This window comes from Narcine bancroftii, chromosome 5 (genome assembly GCF_036971445.1).
Source record: "Narcine bancroftii isolate sNarBan1 chromosome 5, sNarBan1.hap1, whole genome shotgun sequence".
Lineage (NCBI taxonomy): Eukaryota > Metazoa > Chordata > Chondrichthyes > Torpediniformes > Narcinidae > Narcine > Narcine bancroftii.
This window is the reverse complement of record NC_091473.1, coordinates 105,676,133-105,696,836: the sequence shown is the minus strand read 5'-3', so window position 1 is coordinate 105,696,836 and position 20,704 is coordinate 105,676,133. Positions and strand designations below refer to the sequence as shown.

Here is a 20,704-nt window from a genome sequence, read left to right as displayed (position 1 = left end):
ACAGCAGTGAGTTATTTTAAGACATTGTGATGCTGGTCTAAAAAAGTTTGGTAAACATGTGAATAGATGTAGTTCCTTTTTTGATGCATTGTTTTAAATTTTGATATTTGTGCAAATTCCTGACACCCTTCAAAAATGTATGTTCATGATTTTATACTTGGAGTCAGTCATACAGCATGGAATAAGCCCTTCAGCATAACATGTCCATGCTAATCAATTTGGCTTTCTGGGCTAGTCCTATTTGCTTTCATATCCTTCTAAGCCCTTCTTATGTATTTATCTGCCCAAATATCTTCTTGAATGTTGTAATTGTACCTGATTCTCTAGCTTCCTCTAGCATTTCATTCTTCTTAAATCTCTCCTCTCTCACCTTAAATCAATGTCCTCTACATTTTCTTTATCCATGGCCTTCATGATTTTATAATGTCATTTCTCAACATTCTACGTTCTAGGGAATAAAGACTCAGCCTATACAACCTCTCCCTATAACTCAAGCCCTCCAGCCCTGGCAACATTCTGATGAATTTCCCCAACACATTAACATCCTTGCGTTACTCTAGTGACCATTATGACACAAAGTACTTCAAATGTAGTCTCACCAATGCCTTGGATGGATGAATCATAAGGTCCCAACTTTGGTACTCTTGAAAACATTATTTTGGAAGCAGCAGAAAGAACATCTTCCCACAATAAGGAAGCAGCTAATAATCATTCAGCTCACAATTTTCAATAAATAAATTGACAACATCTTACACTCATAGAATGTCTCCAAAATGGTATTTATCATGTCCAATTGGGTGCTAAGTGGGGAAAATTCCATAAATAAATTTCAGATTGTTTCATTCAGACCTCCAACTCCTTTCCACAACATCAAAGTGGTCTTTTAGCAAGTCAGACATCAACTGAAGATTTATTTGTAGGTTACTTGGACATTTACTCTGAACTCTTCTCTCTCTCTCATCCATTAACAATAAAGTGCAGAAGATAAAACAATTGAAGATAATAAACATATATTTGGAGTATAAACTTTGGTGGTCTTTGCTCCAGTTAATGAGGACATGATCAAATTATTCCAACTAAGATGGATGTACAAGAAATTCTTCGCAGAAATGCCTGTGGATCTCAATATTTTATCAAGTTAAATAATCTCATGTAAACATTTGCATGAGGTTTTGACATACATTTTTTTTCTCAAGTTATTGGGATGTTCTCCTGGAGAAGAAATAAAAGACACATTTGGTATCTATGTCTGAATCATGACGAATACTGTCAAAAATGTAGATCTTTTAAAGTTCTGAAGAGCCCGTGGCAGATTTGATGAATTCAGCTGGCTATTGTACATTACTTTCCTGCAGCAGTGGTTACTTTTCATTACAGATTATGCACAAATAGCTTGCAATTTGAAACGGTTCTCTTCAACTCTCTAGAACCATAGAATGCTACAGCTCAGAAACAGGCTATTTGGCCCTTCTTGGCTGTGCTGACCATTGTTCAGCTAATCCCAATAACCTGCTCCCATTCTGTAATCCTCCAAACATCTCCCATCCATGTATCTATTCAATTTATTCTTAAAACTCAAGATCAAGTCTGCAACCACCACATCAGATGGCAACTTATTCCACACTCCCACCAGCCTCTGAGTGAAAAAGAAAAACTGCCAATGGAGATGGATAGTTGCAGATACCATTTGGACAGAAGATTACAAAATCAGGTGATGCACTATTATGGACAATTACACAAAATTTTCAGTATGTATAAGCCATAAAAGTACTTTCATATTTTGCTGGTTACATTTATGTACAAAGCTATTCTAACTTTAGTATTATTAATCTTAATTATTATGTAAATTTATCAGATATATGGTTTCCTCAGATAGATTCTTCCAAGTTGCCTTAAATTTTGCTTGTTGTCAACTTAGATTTTGGTTCATAGAGCAAGACCTTCAAGGTGTCCTTCTTAATTGTGAGCAGAGAAGTATAATCAATATTTTTTTAAATATCTTTCCAAAATTTTGAGACTATTTGTCCTGTCCCGCATCAGACTTGTCAGCCACAATCGAGCCTGCAGCTGACAGTTGGTTGTCATAAAATAGATGTTTCAAAGGATAAATTTGGTGCTTTTAGAATTCTTTCAACTCAGTTCCCATCAGGAAGAAATATGATGTGGTTGTTTTTTTTTAATTGGACTACTTTTTGCAGAGCAATTGTAAAAACTCATCAATATTTATTACAATAAATGAAGGACTTCTTTGGGATTGCACATTTGAATTGAACTTTATTATTAGCAGACAGAGACAACACTCATCTCATTTGGATTTCTGCCTTCGACATCATTCCACCAGAAAGTTATTTACAAGGGATTTAATACCACAAATCAGATTATAGTAAAATATTCATCATCCAGCATCTATCGAATTTTGGTACTGCTGGGTTAGCAGATTTTCTGGAAGATGGGAAGTTACTCCAATTAATACCCAAACATGCTTTTATTTCATATTTCTATAGGCTACACAGCAACATAATAAATGTACTGGTAAATTTACAAGGAGTAGAAAATATACAAGCAAACAAGATGCCAGTTTCAGCACAAACTGACATCCTGGTGATCTGGAGCTTATTCGGGCATACAGCCTGGGCCCCAGACACATTTGGACAAATGAGCGAGCTTGGTTCCAAACAGTCACAATTTTCCAACAATTGTATGCCAGATTAATGAAGTTTTACTGTTTTACACAAGGTGAATTGAGTGAAAATAAGGTAAGGAAAATGCTTACAAAATTATCCAAGATTAAAGAAGAATCGTATAAAGAACCAATGCCACAGCATTTTAACGGTTACACACATATATTAAAATTTTTTAGTATTGATAGAGGATAACCATTTCTTTCAGGAAATGTTGGACAATGACAAGTGCTTGGGTGCATACACTACAGAGAATATTGGAGTAAGCATGATGGAGGGAGCTTTGCAACCAAGTAAAGGATCCAGATAACAAACTGTAAACAAAAGATACAATTGGAAAAAGTAATTATTGAGCAGAGCTAAAACAAGAGCATAAAAAGATGCTTTAGGATCTAGGAGTGTGAGCATAAAACACAGAGTTTGAGGGGAACCAAATAAAAATTACCAAGTGCTAGTAGATTTTCTCCATAAACCAGGTGGCTTGGTTAGCACAACGCTGTTAGAGCGCCAGTGATTGGGACTTGGGTTTGAATCCTGCGCTATCTATAAGGAGTTTGTATGTTCTCCCCATGTCTGCATGTGATTTCCCTGGGGGGGTCCAGTTTCCTCCCACCATTCAAAATGTAGTGGGCGTGTAGGTTAATTGGTTTATCAGGCTCTTGCAGCAAAATGGCCTGTTACTGTGCTGTATATCTTAAAAAAATGTGAGACCATGAGCAGAGTGGGAGCATAAAAAGCCAAAGAAAACACTTTAGATTCTTAAGCACAAGGACCCATTTTTGGCAGATTTTAAGTGAAATACATTTTGGGTCAAAGTCAAGATAAGTAATCATCAAAAATTTAAATTTGGATAGACAAGGACAAGAAAAGTATCAGCACAACATTAAAATAATGAACAATTTGGAAGAAACTAAAAACTGTTTCTCAAAAAAATTCAGAACATGAATTTAATTAAGAATTCAGCAGTTACGTCTTTGCCATTTGTATCCTTTTCTGCATGGGCCACAATCTCTAAGACACCCTTATACATTCATTCCTTCTCACCCGCTCTATTCATATCCCCTGGCACTTGCTCTGAAATATTAAGAAATGCAATATTTGCCCATTCACTTCCTTCCTCATCACAGTCTAGGATTCTAAACATCTCTTCCAAGTGAGGCAGAGATCATATTTACCTCCTCTAAACTGCTCTATTGCATTTGGTGCTTCTGATCTGGCCTCCTCGACATATAAACCAAATATAAACTCGAGCCATTCTCAACTTATTTTGGTTATAGACCCCTTTGGATTCTGCTCAAAGTTTATGGATCCCCTTCCCTGTGAAGTAGTTAAGTTTGGTTGGTTTCTTCTGTACTTCTCCTACCGATGACATAAAAATATTTTACGATTTCAGTCCGTGAACTCCCCCCCCCCCCCACCTTAAATGTGCTGTGGCTTCCAGGAGAAATGGCTGGTAGATGACCATCTCATGAAGCACCTATGCCATGTTTGCAATGATCATCTTGAGATTCCAGCTGTTTATCATTTTAATTCTCCCTTCCACATTGATCTGCCTGTCCTTGAACTTCTTCACTACCATAGTGAGGCCAAACATCTCATATTCTGCTTGGCTATCTTACAAATCAATACTGAAGTACAAACTCTGAATTATCCAATTTCAGATAACTAATCCTCTGTGTGCCTTTCCCACTCCCATCATCCCACACAGGATCTCTTTCCCTTTGTTCATCTTTATCTCTTCCTACCGCCCCTTCTCCTCAATCTGGTTCCACCTGTCACCTACCACCTTCTGTTCCACACCCCGACACACTGACCATTTTTCCTCTTCCTGCCCCTGTTGTCCAATGCAGGTTTTGACCTAGATCATCGACATGTCCCTTTTGCATCCTGAATTCTTCTAGCAGATTATTTTCAGTTATAGATGCAAGGATGTATCTGCTCTTTGAATGTAGCTCTATGAGCATAGAACAGTACAGCACAGGAATGGGCTCTTTGGCTAAGAGGTTTGTGCCAAACACAATACCTAAATCAAACCTAAACTCTGCATCCCCTTCATATTCATCTCAATCTAGAAGTCTCCTAAATGCAATGTATCTAAATGTATCTGCTTCTACCACTACTCTTGGCAGCCCATTCCAGGCACCCATCACTCTGCAAATATCTTGCCCTGTACATCTTTAAACTTCATGATTTTATAAGCTTCCATCAGGTCACACCTCAGCCTCAAATGCCGAAGGAGAAATCAACCATGTTTGTTCAGTCTCTCCTCATAGCTCATATCCTCTAATCTAGGCAACATTCTGGTAAATCTCTTTTGTACTCTTATTGAAAGTATCCACATCCTTCATGTAATGGGGAGGCCAGAATTGAACCAGAATCCAAGTGTGACTGAACAAAAGCTTTATATAACTGTAACACAATTTCCTTACTTTTTTATTCAATGCCATTCCCCATTGAAAGCAAGCATACTATGCACCTTCTTTACCATCCTAACTAATTGGGTGATCACTTTTAACTAGCTATGGACCTGGACTTCCTCCAGAACCCTCTGTACATCAATACTTTTGAAAGTTTACTTTCCCTTTACATCTATCTCTCTCTCTAATTAAAAAAAAATAGATCACAGCATGGTAACAGGTCATTTCGGCACACAAGTCCATGCTGCCCAATTTACACACATCCCCAGTACGTTTCGAATGGTAGGAGGAAACCAGAACCCCTGGGGAAAACCCACACATACATAGGGAGAATGTACAAACTTGTTACAGACAGCTCGGGATTCAAGTCCCAATCACTGGTACTGTAAAAAGGCACTGCACTAATCGCTACGCAAACCGTGCCGCCCCACTCTACCCTGTGTACTCTCTATACATATAAATATATATTTGTGCATGTATGTGTTTGTTTGTCTGTTCTCCAAGCAAATCAATATGGAGCACTCTAGAAATGTCCAAGGAGGTTCAGTAAGGGTAACATTTGATGCTGGATGTCATGACCACATTGAATTTAACTTTCAAGGTCATACGAAGTTCCAAAAAAAAAACCGAACTTGGACCAGGGACATCTCAATTAGTTTCAGGGCTGTGCATCAATGAAGATTCAGAATAAGAACAAATGGCCAAACCAAGTTCAATATGGGCCCAAAAAAGCAAAGTAACACTGGCAGAAGATCTTCATGAGCCACTGTAGTGAGACAAATGAGAAATCAAGAGACAACAGAGGAACATCAGTCTATGTTCTTGCCTCACTATTGATGCTTACAGTCATGCAAGGAGTAGAGAGCAGGAAACAGAACAGCAATGATATGCCCATCTCAGTGCTCAGTCCTCCAGGTAGGCAAGGGGCAGGCAGAGGGAAATAGAACAGCAACACCCAGGCCTGCCTCAGTGCTCAGGCCTTCAGGTCGGCAAGGGGCAGGCAGAGGGAAACAGAACAGGAACACCCAGGCCTGCCTCAGTGCTCAGGCCTCCAGACAAACAAGGAGCAGGCAGATGGAAACAGAACAGCAACATCCAGGCCAGCCTCAGAGCTCAGGCCTCCAGGTAGGCAAGGGCAGGCAGAGGGAAACAGAACAGGAACACCCAGGCCCGCCTCAGTGCTCAGGCCTCCAGACTAGGTGCAGACAGCAGGAAACTGAGGAACAACACCAAGCCCGAATGTTTTATTTCGCGGGCAACGCTGGGTATCCTATTAGTCTAATATATATTTGTACATGTATGTCTGTCTGTTGGTTTGTTTGTCTGTTCTCCATGCTGTGACAGAGCATATACATATGTTTTGGGTGGTAAATTGGGAAAGATCTGTTAGTCACATACAAACACTTTAAAACAGATCTTATTTAAAATAATGGAGCTCTGCCACATGCTAGACATGTCGGGGCCAATAGTCTTTGCAAGAGCTTTGCAGAGTGCCAAAGTGACTTCACTAATGGATTGTTGTTTACAAAAAGGCAACAGATGAAAGAACCTGTCGGAGCCACCTTCTGTCTAGAGTGGAACTTGCTGTCCTAGGAGGGTCATGTGGTTTTGCAAGCAGAGAGTCAAACAGGCTTTCTCTCAGAGAGATGGAGAGAGAAAGAGAAATCAGTTTTAGATTCAGCAGGAGCAACTGGAACTGCAACAGGACAAGCTGGCAAAATTGTGGAAAACCCCATTTTGGAAGATGGGTTGTGAGTGCTTAGTTCAGCCTGGTCAAAGCCCTTGTGGTTCATGCAAGAGGAGAGGACTGGCTGTGTAATGTTTCATTTGGAATTAGAGAAACAAAAGGCACTCTGTGGTGACTTGAAAGAAAGGTCATCATCTGGAGAACACCAAGGGGGCAAGTTTCTTTGGCAAGACACTGAAGTGGCTGGGTGTCCAGCATAAAACAAATCTCTCTGAAAACCAACAAGAACCTTCCTGAGTGGTAGCCATTTACCTTTCAAGCACCAAAGCCTGGTGAACTTTATAAATGTTAAATTCTGTGCACAGCATAAGAATTGTCTGCAACCAGTGAACTTGGAGGAATGAGAAGTGAAATCGGACTGTGAATCAAAGAACTTTTCTGATCTTACACACACACACAAACACACACACACATTACATACACATGCGCTTAGAATTAGAAGGGGATTAAGTTAGGTTCGTTAAGTCAATAGTAATAAGCTAAAGTGTTATTCTGTTTTCATGTTGAAAGATAATTAAAAGCAACTTTTGTTTAAGTAACCATTTGTCTTAGTGAATATCTATTGCTCCTTGGTTTTGGGGTCCTCTGGGCTTGTAACAATGCAAATCAATATAGAGCATTCTAGAGATGACCAAGGAGGTTCAATAAGGGTAACATTTGATGCTGAATGTCATGACCATATTGAATTTAACCATTAAGGTCAAAATGTTAAAAAAATGAATGTACCAGGGACACCTCAATTAGTTACAGAGCTGTGCAGCAATGCACATTCAGAAACTAAACACAGTTTAATATGGGCCAAACAAAAAAAAGAAAATTGAAGCAGCAGTGGCAGAAGCTTTTCACAGGTCCGTAGAGTTAGACAAAAGAGAAATCAAGAGACAGCAGAGGAACATCAGTCTCGCCTCACTGTTGATGCTTCCAGACATGCAAGAAGCAGGCAGCAGGAAACAGAACAGCAGTGATATGCCCATCTCATTGTTCAGACCTCCATGCAGGCAAGGGGCAGGCAGCGGGAAACAGAACAGCAACACCAAGCCTGCCTCAGTGCTCAGGCCTCCAGACAAACAAGGAGCATGCAGCAGGAAACAGAACAGCAGCGGTATGCCTGTCTCAGTGCTCAGGCCTCCAGACAGGCAAGAGTCAGGCAGCGGGAAACAGAACAGAAGTGATATGCCCGTCTCAGTGTTCAGACCTCCAGACAGGCAAGGGGCAGGCAGCGGGAAACAGAACAGCAACACCAGGCCCGCCTCAGTGCTCAGGCCTCCAGACAAACAAGGAGCAGGCAGTGGGAAACAGAGCAGCAACACCAGGCCCGCCTCAGTGCTCAGGCCTCCAGACAAACAGAAACAGAAAATATATTTATGCAGAATTACTAAAATGTTTTTTGGGTATTTTACTTCAAACATGTAGTCAACAACTGAGTGTATTATTTCCCAGGAAGTGCCAGCTATATATATATTTTTTTCTCTCTCTACACTTTTTTTAAATACACACACACATAACTACAACAAATTTTCATGTTACTAGAATATAAGAACAATTTAAAAATAAACTATTTTTCCATTATTTTTACATAATTATATTAATTCAGTCTTTAAACTTTGATACATTTCAAATATATATTAAATGTTCACAAACAAAAGGAAAAAAAATTCCCCTTTTTCCCCTCCCCTACCTGAAAATACAAGAATATAACTTTATGTACTGTCAGAGCTCTCGTTTTTTTTCATGGTTCTTTTTGTGGGATATCAAATCTTTACATAGATTGAAGGGGCAAATTTACAATTGGACCCATATATAATCTAAATATGGTTGCCATTTCTTAAAGAAAGTGCCATATTTAATTTTTAAGTTATAAGTAATTTTCTCCATGGGTATATAACTGCGCAGCTGCCCAGCCAATCAAACAATAAATAGATGAGAGTCAGACTTCCAAGTGATCGGTATACACTTCTTGGCCACAGCCAGGGCCACCTGATCAAAACAGATTTGAAACTTAGTCAACTTATTACTCACATCCATAAAGTTGCCCAGAAGGTACAGCTCTGGATCATAAGTGAAGGTCAGTCCTGTTAGTGTTTCAGCAGTATCATGCTAGAAGGATCTTATCTTCACACATGACCATGTAGAACGTAGGAAGGTTCCAATTTTGATTTATGTAATTTGTGGCATAAGATATAGTTAATGTAGAAAATAATATTGGACCAGGTTATATCTTGCATTAATCATTGATGTCATACTGTCCAAACACCTAGATCTGACACCCACCTCTCCCTCGACCTTTGTAGGTCTGGCTTAATATTTTCGCCTTGGAGAGCAGAATACATCCTAGTTATGAATATAGGCTTAGCTCCCACTCAAAGCATCCCCTCCACTTCATTACTTGAGGGCGGGGCCATTGTGGGACCCTATCTCGCAAAAAGGGCCTCAACAGAAGAAAGCAGTGGACAGTTCCATTATACTTGTTTAAGATTTTCCAAGGACATAAATAGCCTTTCTTCATAGCAATCTTCAAATTCCTTTCTCATGCCAAATATTCAAATTCTATTACCGAAGTTCATGGGTTCATTCTGGCACAATGTTCCCACTTTTTTTCCAATTGTTATGAGCCCAAAGGATCCCAAAACCCAGCATCAAAATATATTCACCACGACAAATGGTTACGTAAACAAAAGTTGTTTTTAATTATCTTTAAACATGAAAACAGAATCAAACTTTAACTTTTCTCTATTAACTTAACTAAATCCAACTTAACCCCCTTCTAATTCTAGTGCAAGTGTATGTAATGTGTGTAAATTAAAGAAAAGTTCTTTGGTTCACAGTTCAATCTCACTTCTCACTCTTCCAAGTTCTCTGGTTGCAGGCAATATTTATACTGTGCACAGAATTTAACATGTATAAAGTTCACCAGGCTTTGGTGCTCGAAAGGTAAATGTTTACCACTCAGGAAGGTTCTTGTAGTGTTTGCAGAGAGAGATTTGTTGTTCCAGGATTTCCACAACTGAGGTACCACCATTAGTCACCTCAATGACTTGCTGATGAAACTTTCCCCATCAGGGTTCTCCAGATGATAACCTCTTTCTTTCAGGCTATGACAGAGTTCCTTTCTGTTTCATTTATTCCAAGAGAAACATCAGACAGATAGCACTTTCAGCCATCTGCCACTCTGGAATTTGTTTCAGTTCCAACAAGCTTCTCCTGGCTTGTTTCAGCTAGCTGTCTGTCTGTCTGTCTCTCTCTCTCCAACTGCCAGAAAGCCCAAGTGACTCTCTCACTTACAAAAACCCCCACCTTCTTCAGCAAACAACAGTTCTCCTTCTGCTCCTATCTGTTGCTTTAGGTAAACAAAACCCAGGAGTAACCTTTCTGTGAGCACTCTGTAGATACTTGCAAACAGCCAAGGTGTCTCCAGTCCAAAACAATGGTCTATTCATTTTATGATGTCATTTCAATTAGCACCTACTTGTGAAATGTGCATAGTATTCTCCATAGTTTCTGTAAAGTCCTCTGAATATGAATTCTTCAGTATTTCAAATAAGATCTATTTTAAAATGCATGTATGTTTGAAACCTACTCTAATTTTACATATTATCTCCCAAATATATATTAATTTCATGCCAGATTTTAATCAGATGTATTAGAATGTTTTTAAAAAAATATTAATTTGACATTCCATTTATAAATAAAATCCTTTGCTGCACCCTCTCACATTGTATGTAATGTGGCAGCACACATCCTCATAGTGAACCAGCTCCGCTTGTATCGCCATGTTGCGGGGCAGCCATGGGGAAATGGCATCATCAGAGGTTTTTCTCTGTCTCCAGCATCCCTTCCAGCAGTGATTATGACATCACAATGCACCAGGTGACTGAGCTCATGTTGCCCTTAAAGGGGCATGTTGAATTTGAATAAAAACAGTCGTTAATGACCATCGGTGTAGTAGTAGTGATTTCCTTCGGCTCCTGCAATCACCACAGTGGTGACCCCGACGGACCCAGATGTCTATCTGGACCCAGCGAACGATGGACACAGCCAAGGTGAATGCTGTAGCCCTTAAACTTCCCCCCTTCTGGCTCCATCACCCACCGACATGGTTCGGGCAGGCGGAGGCACAATTCCACCTCCACAACATCTCAGCCATTGCCACAAAATTTTACCACATCATGGGCACGCTGGACCAGGACACGGCGGCGAGGGTGGACGACATCATTCACCGGCCACCAGCAGTGGGCAAGTATAGTGCCCTCAAAAATCTTCTTCTGGGGAAGTTTGGCCTCACACTCCAGCAACGTGCTTCCAGGCTCTTACACCTGGATGGGATGGGGGATCACAGCCCCTCAGCCCTCATGGACGAAATGATGGCCCCGGTGGAGGATCATGAACTGTGTTTCCTCTTCCGTCAGATAGTCCTTGAACAGATGCCAAAAGATAGTCTGCTCCACCTGCCTGAAGAGGATTTTTCCGACCACCGCAAGGCCACAGCCCAGGCAGATGCTCTCTGGCACGCAAAACAAGAGAATGAGACAGCCCTCAGCCAAGTCTCCAAGCTGGGGCCCCAATGTCTGCAGGATACCCCCAAGCACAAGCCAGTGAACATGCTACTTTTATCACCAGCGCTGGGGAGTGAAAGCCCGCAAGTGCCGTCAGCCCTGCGACTTCTAGCCAGCCCTGCGACTTCCAGGGGAACGGCCAGGCCAACCGCCGTTGATGGCTGCCATGGTTAGCCATGTGATTAGCCTCCTTTACATCACTGACAAGTCCACAGGCCGCCAGTTCCTGGTGGATACAGGGGCCGAGCTGAGCACCCTCCCCCCTACAGTGCTGGAAACTCTAATCTGGTCCCCCAATCCTGCAGGCTGCCAATGGCTCCACAATCAAGACCTATGGCACATGTAGGGCACAGATACAGATTGAGGATGAAAAGTTCACTTGGAGGCTCGACCTGGACTCGATGGGCACCGCGCTGTTAGGGGCTGACTTCCTAAGGGCTCACTGTCTGCTGGTGGACGTGAGGGGCAGAGGCTGCTAAATGCCCACACCTTTCGCTCGGTGCACCTGGGCACAGCGGACAACGACAGACCCAAAATCACCATGGTAGCCACCGCCACAGTTCGCCGAGATCCTCAGTGAGTTCTCTGCCATCCTGGAGCCACAGTTCGATGTCGCCTCCCCACCGCCATGAAGTTTTCCATCACATCTCCACAAAAGGCCCCCGACTGCACACCAGAGATAGACAGCTGCCACCGGAGAAGCTAAAATAGGCAAAGGAGGAATTCTCCAGGCTCCAGGAGTTGGGCATTATTCAGGGGTCGGACAGCACTTAGGCAGTGCCACTGCACGTGGTCCCGAAGTCATCAGGGGGTTGGAGGCCTTGTGGAGACTACAGACGGCTAAATGATGCCACGACTCCAGACAGGTGCCCGATCCCCCTATCCAGGACTTCGCAGCCAATCTCCATAGTGCACGATTATTTTCAAAAGTCTATCTGGTGCGTGGATACCACTAGATCCCAGTCCACCCCAATGATGTTGGAAAGACTGCCATTATCACCCCTTTAGGCTTGTTCGAATTCCTCCGGATGCCATTCGGGTTGAAAAACACGGCCCAGACATTCCAGCGCCTCGTGGATGCAATGGGTAAGGATTTGGACTTTGTCTTTATCTACCAAGATAACATCCTGGTAGCCAGCTGCAGCGGCGAAGAGCAAGGCCCATCTCCGTACCTTGTTCGCCCGGCCGGCAGAATTCAGCCTCACGGTCAACAAGGCCAAATGGCAGTTTGGGAAACAGACATTGCAGTTCCTGGGGCACACCATCTCAGTATCTGGGGCAGATCCAGCACCGGAGAAAGTGGAAGCTGTCCAGCATTTTCCCAAAATCTCCTCTCTCAAGGGCCTGCAGGAATTTGTAGGAATGGTAAATTTTTACCATAGATTCATCCCCAACGCCACCCACATAATGTGTCCTCTTTTCGCGCTGATCGTGACGAAAGAGAGGACCCTGGCCTGGTCGGAGGAGACAGATGAGACCTTTGCTGCAATGAAATAGGCCCTCGCAGAGGCAAATTTGTTGGTGCACCCGCGCCCGGAAGCACACACGGCGCTCTCGGTTGACACTTCCGCCACACTGGTCGGGGGAGTACTGGAACAGTGGCTGGACGAGCAGTGGCACCCGCTGGCCTTTTTCAGAAAGCAGTTGCAGCCGCCGGAGCTTAAATACTGCATTCTTAGAGGGCAGAACTTTCACCATTTTTAACGATCACAATCCCTTCACCCAAGCACTGACTATGGCCAAGGACCCGTGGTTGGCCAGGCAACAGCACCACCTGTCCTATGTGTTCAAATTCACTTCAGACATCTGGCACCGGGCGGGCAAGGACAATGTAGTCGCGGATGCGCTCTCCTGCCTGGCCATCAGCATGCTAGCTCCTGGCCTCGACTATGCACAACTAGCGCAGGCCCAGCAGCACGATGCCAAAATTCAAGCTCTCCAGACTGCCATCTCAGGTCTCCAGCTCGAGGATATCCTGACTCTACCCAGCTGCTGCTCTGCGACTCCTCCTCTGTCTCACCCCGCCCGGTAGTCCCACAGGAGTGGAGGGCTAGGGTCGTCAGCTCTATCCACAATCTCGCCCACCCCTCAGTAAAGACTGCCATGCATATGGTGGCACAGTGGTTTGTCTGGCGTGGCCTCAAGAAGGAGGTGGCAGCACAAACCCGCAACTGCATCAGATGCCAGACGTCTAAAATCCACAGGCATACGCAGTCCCGTTCCAACATATCAACTTGGCAACAGGGAGGTTCCAGCATATCCACGTGGATGTTGTGGGCCCCTTGCTGGTGTCCAGGGAGTCATGGTACCTGTTTACCATAATGGACAGAGCAACCAGGTGGCCGGAAGCCATCCCGGTCCGTGAGGCATCAGCAGAGACCTGTGCTAGAGCCCTGATCAGCCAGTGGATCACTCATTTCATGAGTGACAGAGGCACTCAATTTACATCCGCACTATGGTCGCAGCTGGCAAGGCTTTTAGGGGTAACACTGCACCATACCACAGCCTACCACCCACAGTCTAACGGGTTGGAAGAGAGGTTCCACCGACACTGAAAGTCCGCTCTGATGGAAAGACTTTCCAGCCCTGACTGGGTGGACGAATTGCCCTGGGTTCTCCTTGGGATTAGGACGGTGCCCAAGGAGGACCTGCAAGCCACTCTCCCTGCTGGTAAATTCTTCGGCCCGGAGGCCGAGACGATGCACAACAAAGGTGAGCAGCTCGTGGACCTCCGTAAACGACTGGGTAACCTAACCCTGCCTCCCCCATCGCACCACGGCACCCAACCAATCTCATCGACCGAAAGATCTGGATGTGGTGCAGTTTGTGATAATCCGGAAAGGATCACAGAAGCCCCCACTACAGCGCCCATATGAAGGGCAATACAAGGTTCTCCGGCGGTCGGGTGGGACTTTGACTTTAGATGTGGGGGTCACTGTTCACTGTGGACCCCTTAAAAGCTTCTCATTTAGACTTATCACAGCCGGTGCAGACAGCCGCGCCCAAGCGCTGGGGCCAGCTGTCAAAACGACAGGACGTGTAGCCAATTCTGGGGGGGGGGGGGGTTGTGTGGTGGTGCACAATCTCATGGGAAACTGGCCCTGCTTATATTGCCATGTGGCGGGGCAGCCATGGGGAAATGGTGTCCTCAGAGGTTTCTCTCAGACTCCAGTATCCATTCCAGTGCATGCTCTGGGCAGCGGTTATGACATCACAATGCACCAGGTGACTGAGCTCATGTTGCCCTTAAAGGGGTGTGCTGAATTTGAATAAAAAGTCATTAATGACCATCAGTATGGTAGGAGAGATTTCCTTTAGCTCCTGCAATCGCCACAGTAGTCTCATGTGGATCCACGAAGGAGAGTTCTCTTCTTCGAAAATGGATGAGAGGAACTTCGCCTGGCTGCTATATATTTTAAATTCAGGTAATCAATCCTCCCAATTTATATTCCCAGGTCAGTTTCTCCATGGCGATTCTAGGCATTTTATTATTCCAAAGAAATAGTCTTATATGACCATTGAGTAGCTTAAAAAAATTCTTGGGCAAAGATTGAAGGAGGTATTGCAGTCTTGGCATCACTTTCATTTTCACACAATTAACCTTTCCAATTAAGGTAATAGGCAGCCCTTTCTATCTTTGTAAATCCTCCTCTATCTTTTCAAGCAGTGGGAGATAGTTAAGTTTGTACAGATTTTGTAAGTTATTATCCACCATTATTCCTAAATATTTAATTCAATCCATTTTTCATTTAAACCAGCCTTCTATTTGATAGCTTTCAGTCAAAATGGGTTAATGGCATAATTTCACTTTTTTTCAAATTTATTTTGTAACCTGAGACTCTCCTATATTTTTCCAGTGTGGTCTGTAGTTTGGCCAAAGACTCATCTGGGTCTGATAAGTAGAGCAGCACATCATCTAAAAATAAATTAATTTTAAGCTCTTCCTGGTCAACTCTGAATCCATTTATATTGGATCTCTCCTTATAATTTATGCTAATGGTTCAATCACCAAAACAAAGAGCCCTGGAGACAATGGGCACCCCTGTCTGCTGGATCTACTCAAAGGAACCATCGATGACATTTGGCCATTGGTTATAATTTTGGCTTGTGGTTTATGATAAGAGTTTTAATCCAATCAATAAATGTTTGGCCCATTTCAATTTTTTTTTGAGTACTTTAAATAAGAATGGCCACGCTAATCAATCAAATGCCTTTTCTGCATCTCACGATACAGGTATACTTGGATTTTCTTTAGACTTGGCCAAATGAATTATATTAAGTAATCTGCTCAAATTATCTGCAGAGTATCTTTAAAAAAAAACACAAAACCAATCTGATCTGAATTTATCAGTTTATTTTGCCAAAAATTTGGAATCTGCATTACACAAGGAAATAGATTTGTATGAAGGTTTTAGCTGGTGTTTTTTCCCCCCTCAGTGGTACCGTAATAATAGCAGTTGAGAAGGCAGAAAATTCTTAGTTTCAACCATCTGGTTCAATAGCTCCAATAATGAGAGGCATCAAAAGATCTTTAAATTGTCTGTAAAACTTGGGTGGGAAACCAACATTTTCCAGTAATTTATTTGACTTTAATGTATTCAAAGCTTTTTCGATCTCTTCTCTAGGGAAGGGGGCATCTAATTCCATCTGATCTCTATCTTCAAATGTTGGCAGTTCAATCACCGAGAGAAATTCATTTATTTCAGTAGAATTCCCTATCATGTATGATTCATACAGCTTTGTATAGTATTATATAGTATTCTGATTATATGTTAATTTGATAGGCTATTTGAATTGCATTTATCATCCTTGATGTCTCCTCTGCCTTTAATTGCCATGAAAAAACTTTATGCTCTCCCAATTCATAGTATTTCAGTTTTACTTTTAAAAAAAGTTTTTTTTTCTATTCTACGTTTGTAAAGCATTATATTTCAATTTTTTATTTACCAAAATTTGTATTTTAATTTCAAACCCATTCTCTGGTATTCCTTTTCCAATTCTATTATTTCTTCTCCAGGCCTCAAAGAAGCTTTTAGTGTATCCCATTTTAGGAAACTATCATTAGTAGAGGGTCGATTTGTTTTGCAAAACAATTCTATTTGTTCCTTAATAAAATACAGAAATCAGTACTTCTCAACAGCATAGGATTAAGACACAACCTGTATACACTTTTTTACTTCTCATGCATCATTAACGCTAGAGGCGTGTGGTCAGGGAGCAATCTGGCTACATATTCTATTTCAACCACTCTTGTTTTTCAATTGTGCAGACATTAAAAACAAATCCATTCTTGTAGAGGAATTGTGAACCTTTGAGCAAAATGAATAATCTCTCGTCGTGGGGTGTGACAGTCTCCATACATCTATCAGGTTTAAATCTTTCATAATATAGGGACTTTTGCAGCTTTTTACATTTGTTACTATCCTTGCTGATTTATCAAGGATTTTAAAAATTAAAATCTCCTTCAATTAGTTTGTCTACCATCTACTGTTTTAAAAAAAGTCATTTTGTATAAAGGATTCATCATCAAAATTTGGAGCATTTTCATGAGAGTCCAGAATTCTGCACCTGTCCGACAATGTGCCATTACAAACCTTCTTGCTTGGTCAATCGATGTGCCTTTGACCAACACCAGTATATTTTTATTTATTAAAATTGCTACTCCCTCTTGGTTTGGTATTAAAAGATATAACTCATCCTACCCAGTCCCTATTTGTTCCAATTTTGTAAGATGCATTTCCTGTTGAAAAACTCTATCTGCCTTTAATTTTTTTTAAAAAATTGTGCCAAAACTCTTTAAAATTATAACTAATAAATTTTAATGTTGTGTTCATATTTACATTTGTACATATTCAGCTCAATCATCTGACTCTTTTGCTGATTTATATGGTAAAGTGATTTTCCCTTGTTAACAAACACAAGTATTGCCCCTGCTCTGATGATGACATAATCAGAAACCCCAGAAGCCTGTGAAGAAATCCACAGTATTGTTCAAAGAAGAGCCCCTCCCTTTAGTTTCAGTGGCATTTTGAAAAAAATTCTCTCTCTGCTGCAATTAACCCTCTTAAATTGGAGTATCCACCCTGCTACTATTTTGCTAAATATTTAACTTTCTGTTGAGCACTCTATACATATTTCATTATTACTTTAAATAACCAATAAAAGATAGTTCAAAAATATAACTCTCGTTTTAGTTTCTATCCAATTTTTATCATTTACAGTTCTCTTCATCTTTGTTCTTCTTTCTTTTTATTTTTTCTGCCATCTATTCTTGGGTCTCTTCTTCCTTTACTGTTTTAAAGGAAACAGTTTTCCCTGGCACACTCCACTGCTGCTTTTAATGTTGCCTCCCGATCCTGGTAACTCAAAAATCTTACCAGGACCGTTCGTGGTCTTTGGTCATCTGCTCTCCTGGGGCCGAGGGTGTGATGTGCTCTCTAAGTAGTTTTTCCTTGAACTTTCCCCACTCTCAGCGCCCATGGGATCCACTCTTCAAAGAAATTCACTGGATAATTCCCTTTGGTTCAGACATTATTTCTTCTGCTGAAGTTTTCTAGGTGGTCGCTTTTGTCCAGCAGCAGTTGTTTATCCGATTTCTACTTCTCCAGAGTTTTTAATTTGGTCTTCAATCACCATCGCCATCACAGTTATTTTTCCTGCCTCATCTCTTAGTACATTTTCCACCTTGGAGAATTGTTCACTCAGAACTTCCATGGTTTCTATCATGTTTTGGAAATCCTGCGACGACCTCCTTGGGTTTGTCTCGACTTTGTGGCTGTACCTTCTTCATCACTCCCTTGTGGACTTTCTGCCGACCATCTTGGTGACTTTTGAGCTTCTTCAGTTTTGTTTTTCTGGGTCTTGTTCTTCTTACCCGTGAATCTTTTGCTTTTAGCACATAAAAGTTTTTATTTGATGACTTTAAAATCGGTCTTTTAATCAATCTTCATGGAGAGCTCTTCCATCCCACCTTTACATTCCATTGTTTTTTAGCCTAACATGTCAAAATTCATGGGGGTTTTGTCCATGTTTCCAATATTTCTCAATACAAACTGGTGTTTCTGCCAGTTACGTATAATAAACTGGTGAAACATAACTTTATGATTATGATCTTTTGGCAGTTTGAGAAATTTTTGTTTTTTTGTCATAATATCAGACTTTTCCTGTTCATGAAACTGTTGCACCAGTTTACTGTAGCTTCAAAATTTTTACTGCGTACTAGGTGCAACTTTTATGCTTTTATTTTATTTTGCATGACTATGTAGCAATCTTGCCTCTGTTCACATTCCCATCCTGATATGTGATTTTCCAACTCTGACTAACAAAGGAGTCCTCTTCTCATTGAACATTGCTTCTTTGGTATTTTCCTTAAAATATCTTTTTTCTTTCTTTATCTCTTACCAACTTCTCGTCTACAGTATCTCAAATTTTCTCACAGCTGGCACAGTTACTGGATTTCTTGGCCATTTCTATTACTTTTAACTTACAACTTGCTTCTGTCTTTCATCGTTTTGGTGGAGGCTCCATGATAACAACCACTCTCAGGCAATGCCCAACAGCTCGTCATTGCAATTTTGTGGGGGTGGGGGGGATCAACTTATATGATAAAACCATGAAAATGAGACTGAAAGTGGGAACCCGACTTATCTGAAGGTTGACTTATACACCGAAAATATAGTGTGTCCTCCATAAAGTTTGAGACAGACACTTTTCCTTTATTTGCCCCTGTGCTCTGGAGTTTTCAATTTGTAATCAAACAATTAACATGTAATTAAAGTGCACATTGCAAGATTTTATTCAAGGTTATTTGTATAAATTTTGCTTTGACCAATAAAAATTATAGCATTTTTTATACATAGTCCAATCCTTTCATGGCATCATAATTCTTAGGACATTTAGCTTCACAGGTGTTTATGGGCACTCAAATAAGTTTATTTGTTTCATTGGTGCAGGTACAAGAGTGCTAGGCTTCTAAGCCTTTGATCAACTTTGGTGGCTGTGGTTGTCATTTTTCAACATGTGGACAAGACTTGTGCCAATGAAAATCGTAGAAGCCACTATGAGGCTGAGAAACAATAGTAAGAGACATTGCCCAAACTTAGGATTACTAAAATCAACTGTCTGGAACATCATCATTAAGAAAGAGTGTACTGGTGAGCTCATGTATCACACCAATGAAGCAAATAAACATACCCGAGTACTCACAAGCACCTGTGAAGCCAAATGTCCCCAAACATTATGGTGCCCTGAAATGAAGGATCAATGTATCAAAAGTGCTGTAATTTATACATGGTCAAAGCAAAATGTATACAAATAATCTTAAATAAAATCTACAATATGCATTGTAATTACATGTGAATTGTTTGATTACAAATTGAAAACTGCAGAGCAAATAAAGAAATAAATGTCTTTGTCTCAAACATTACGGAGGACAATGTATATATAATATATATAGCACTGGGCACGGGTCTCCAGCCAGAATAACACCCACCGACCATTAATCCATCTTTAATGAGTCATCCAGTTCTACATCTAAATTATCAATGCATGATACTGAATTTATTGTCATATAAAATGCGCATATGCACCAAATTTTTTTACTTGCTGGAGCTAAATAGGTACTTTGCAAAAATAACACTACAAAAACAACCAAAAAAAAATTACATTAGTGTAGCCACTGAAAACCCAATGGTGGCCGATGAACACAAAATAATGATGCACACAGTGCAGCTAAATCAGAATTCGTTTACTTAAGTCACATGTGTATTTTTTTTAAAAACACTGAACCACACATGCCGCATTATGACGTCCTGTGCTGGTTCACTAGACTTGTAGCTGTAGTCTATCTATAGCACCGCTATAAGGCTGACCCCTCCCCGTCCCCCCCAAAAAGAACTGACACTATCACCAGGTAATTTTTTGGGAAGTCCACCCCTACAATGGACTGCTGGCTGTTGAATAAGGGCAGTTTTGTCAACATGGGCAGGTTTAAGCCTGTCAATTGTGAATAACAGGGTGCCCAGCAATGTCCAAGATGCAGGCTGACCTCGTTCATCTTATCACCCTGTATGGTCCCTCGTATGGCATCTGCAAGAGCTGCCCATATGATCCTCTATGTACGAACATGTATTCACAGTCCTTCAGTTTGTGTGGTACAAAGAAAACATGTTTGCCATCTGATGATGCTGGTACAGGAGATAATTTGCCTACATTATCCCTTAGTTTGCTCAGCAGCTCCTTGTGATCTTCATCAATCCAGCACATGATCATGTGGAACAAATTCCCCTGGGATCAAAGGCATGCAGT

At 41.4% G+C, this 20,704-nt stretch overlaps 1 protein-coding gene and 1 long non-coding RNA gene across 4 annotated transcripts in view; one reads left to right on the top strand and one right to left on the bottom strand.

Annotated features, from left to right (window-relative positions):
• Positions 1–20,704, bottom strand: part of elavl4 (ELAV like neuron-specific RNA binding protein 4) — a 149,293-nt gene that overhangs the window by 115,901 nt on the left and 12,688 nt on the right. Inside the window, exon 1 of one of the 3 annotated variants that reach the window (XM_069938579.1) lies at positions 371–467. The exons of the other annotated variants lie outside the window; for them this stretch is intronic. The gene's annotated coding sequence lies outside the window, so the exon portion shown is untranslated. Of the gene's footprint in view, positions 1–370; positions 468–20,704 lie in introns of those variants that run through there. 3 annotated transcript variants of the gene reach the window in all.
• On the top strand, positions 10,779–19,746 carry LOC138763812 (uncharacterized). Its single transcript, XR_011357832.1, has 2 exons — positions 10,779–14,823; positions 19,351–19,746. It is a non-coding gene; the product is annotated as an uncharacterized lncRNA (long non-coding RNA).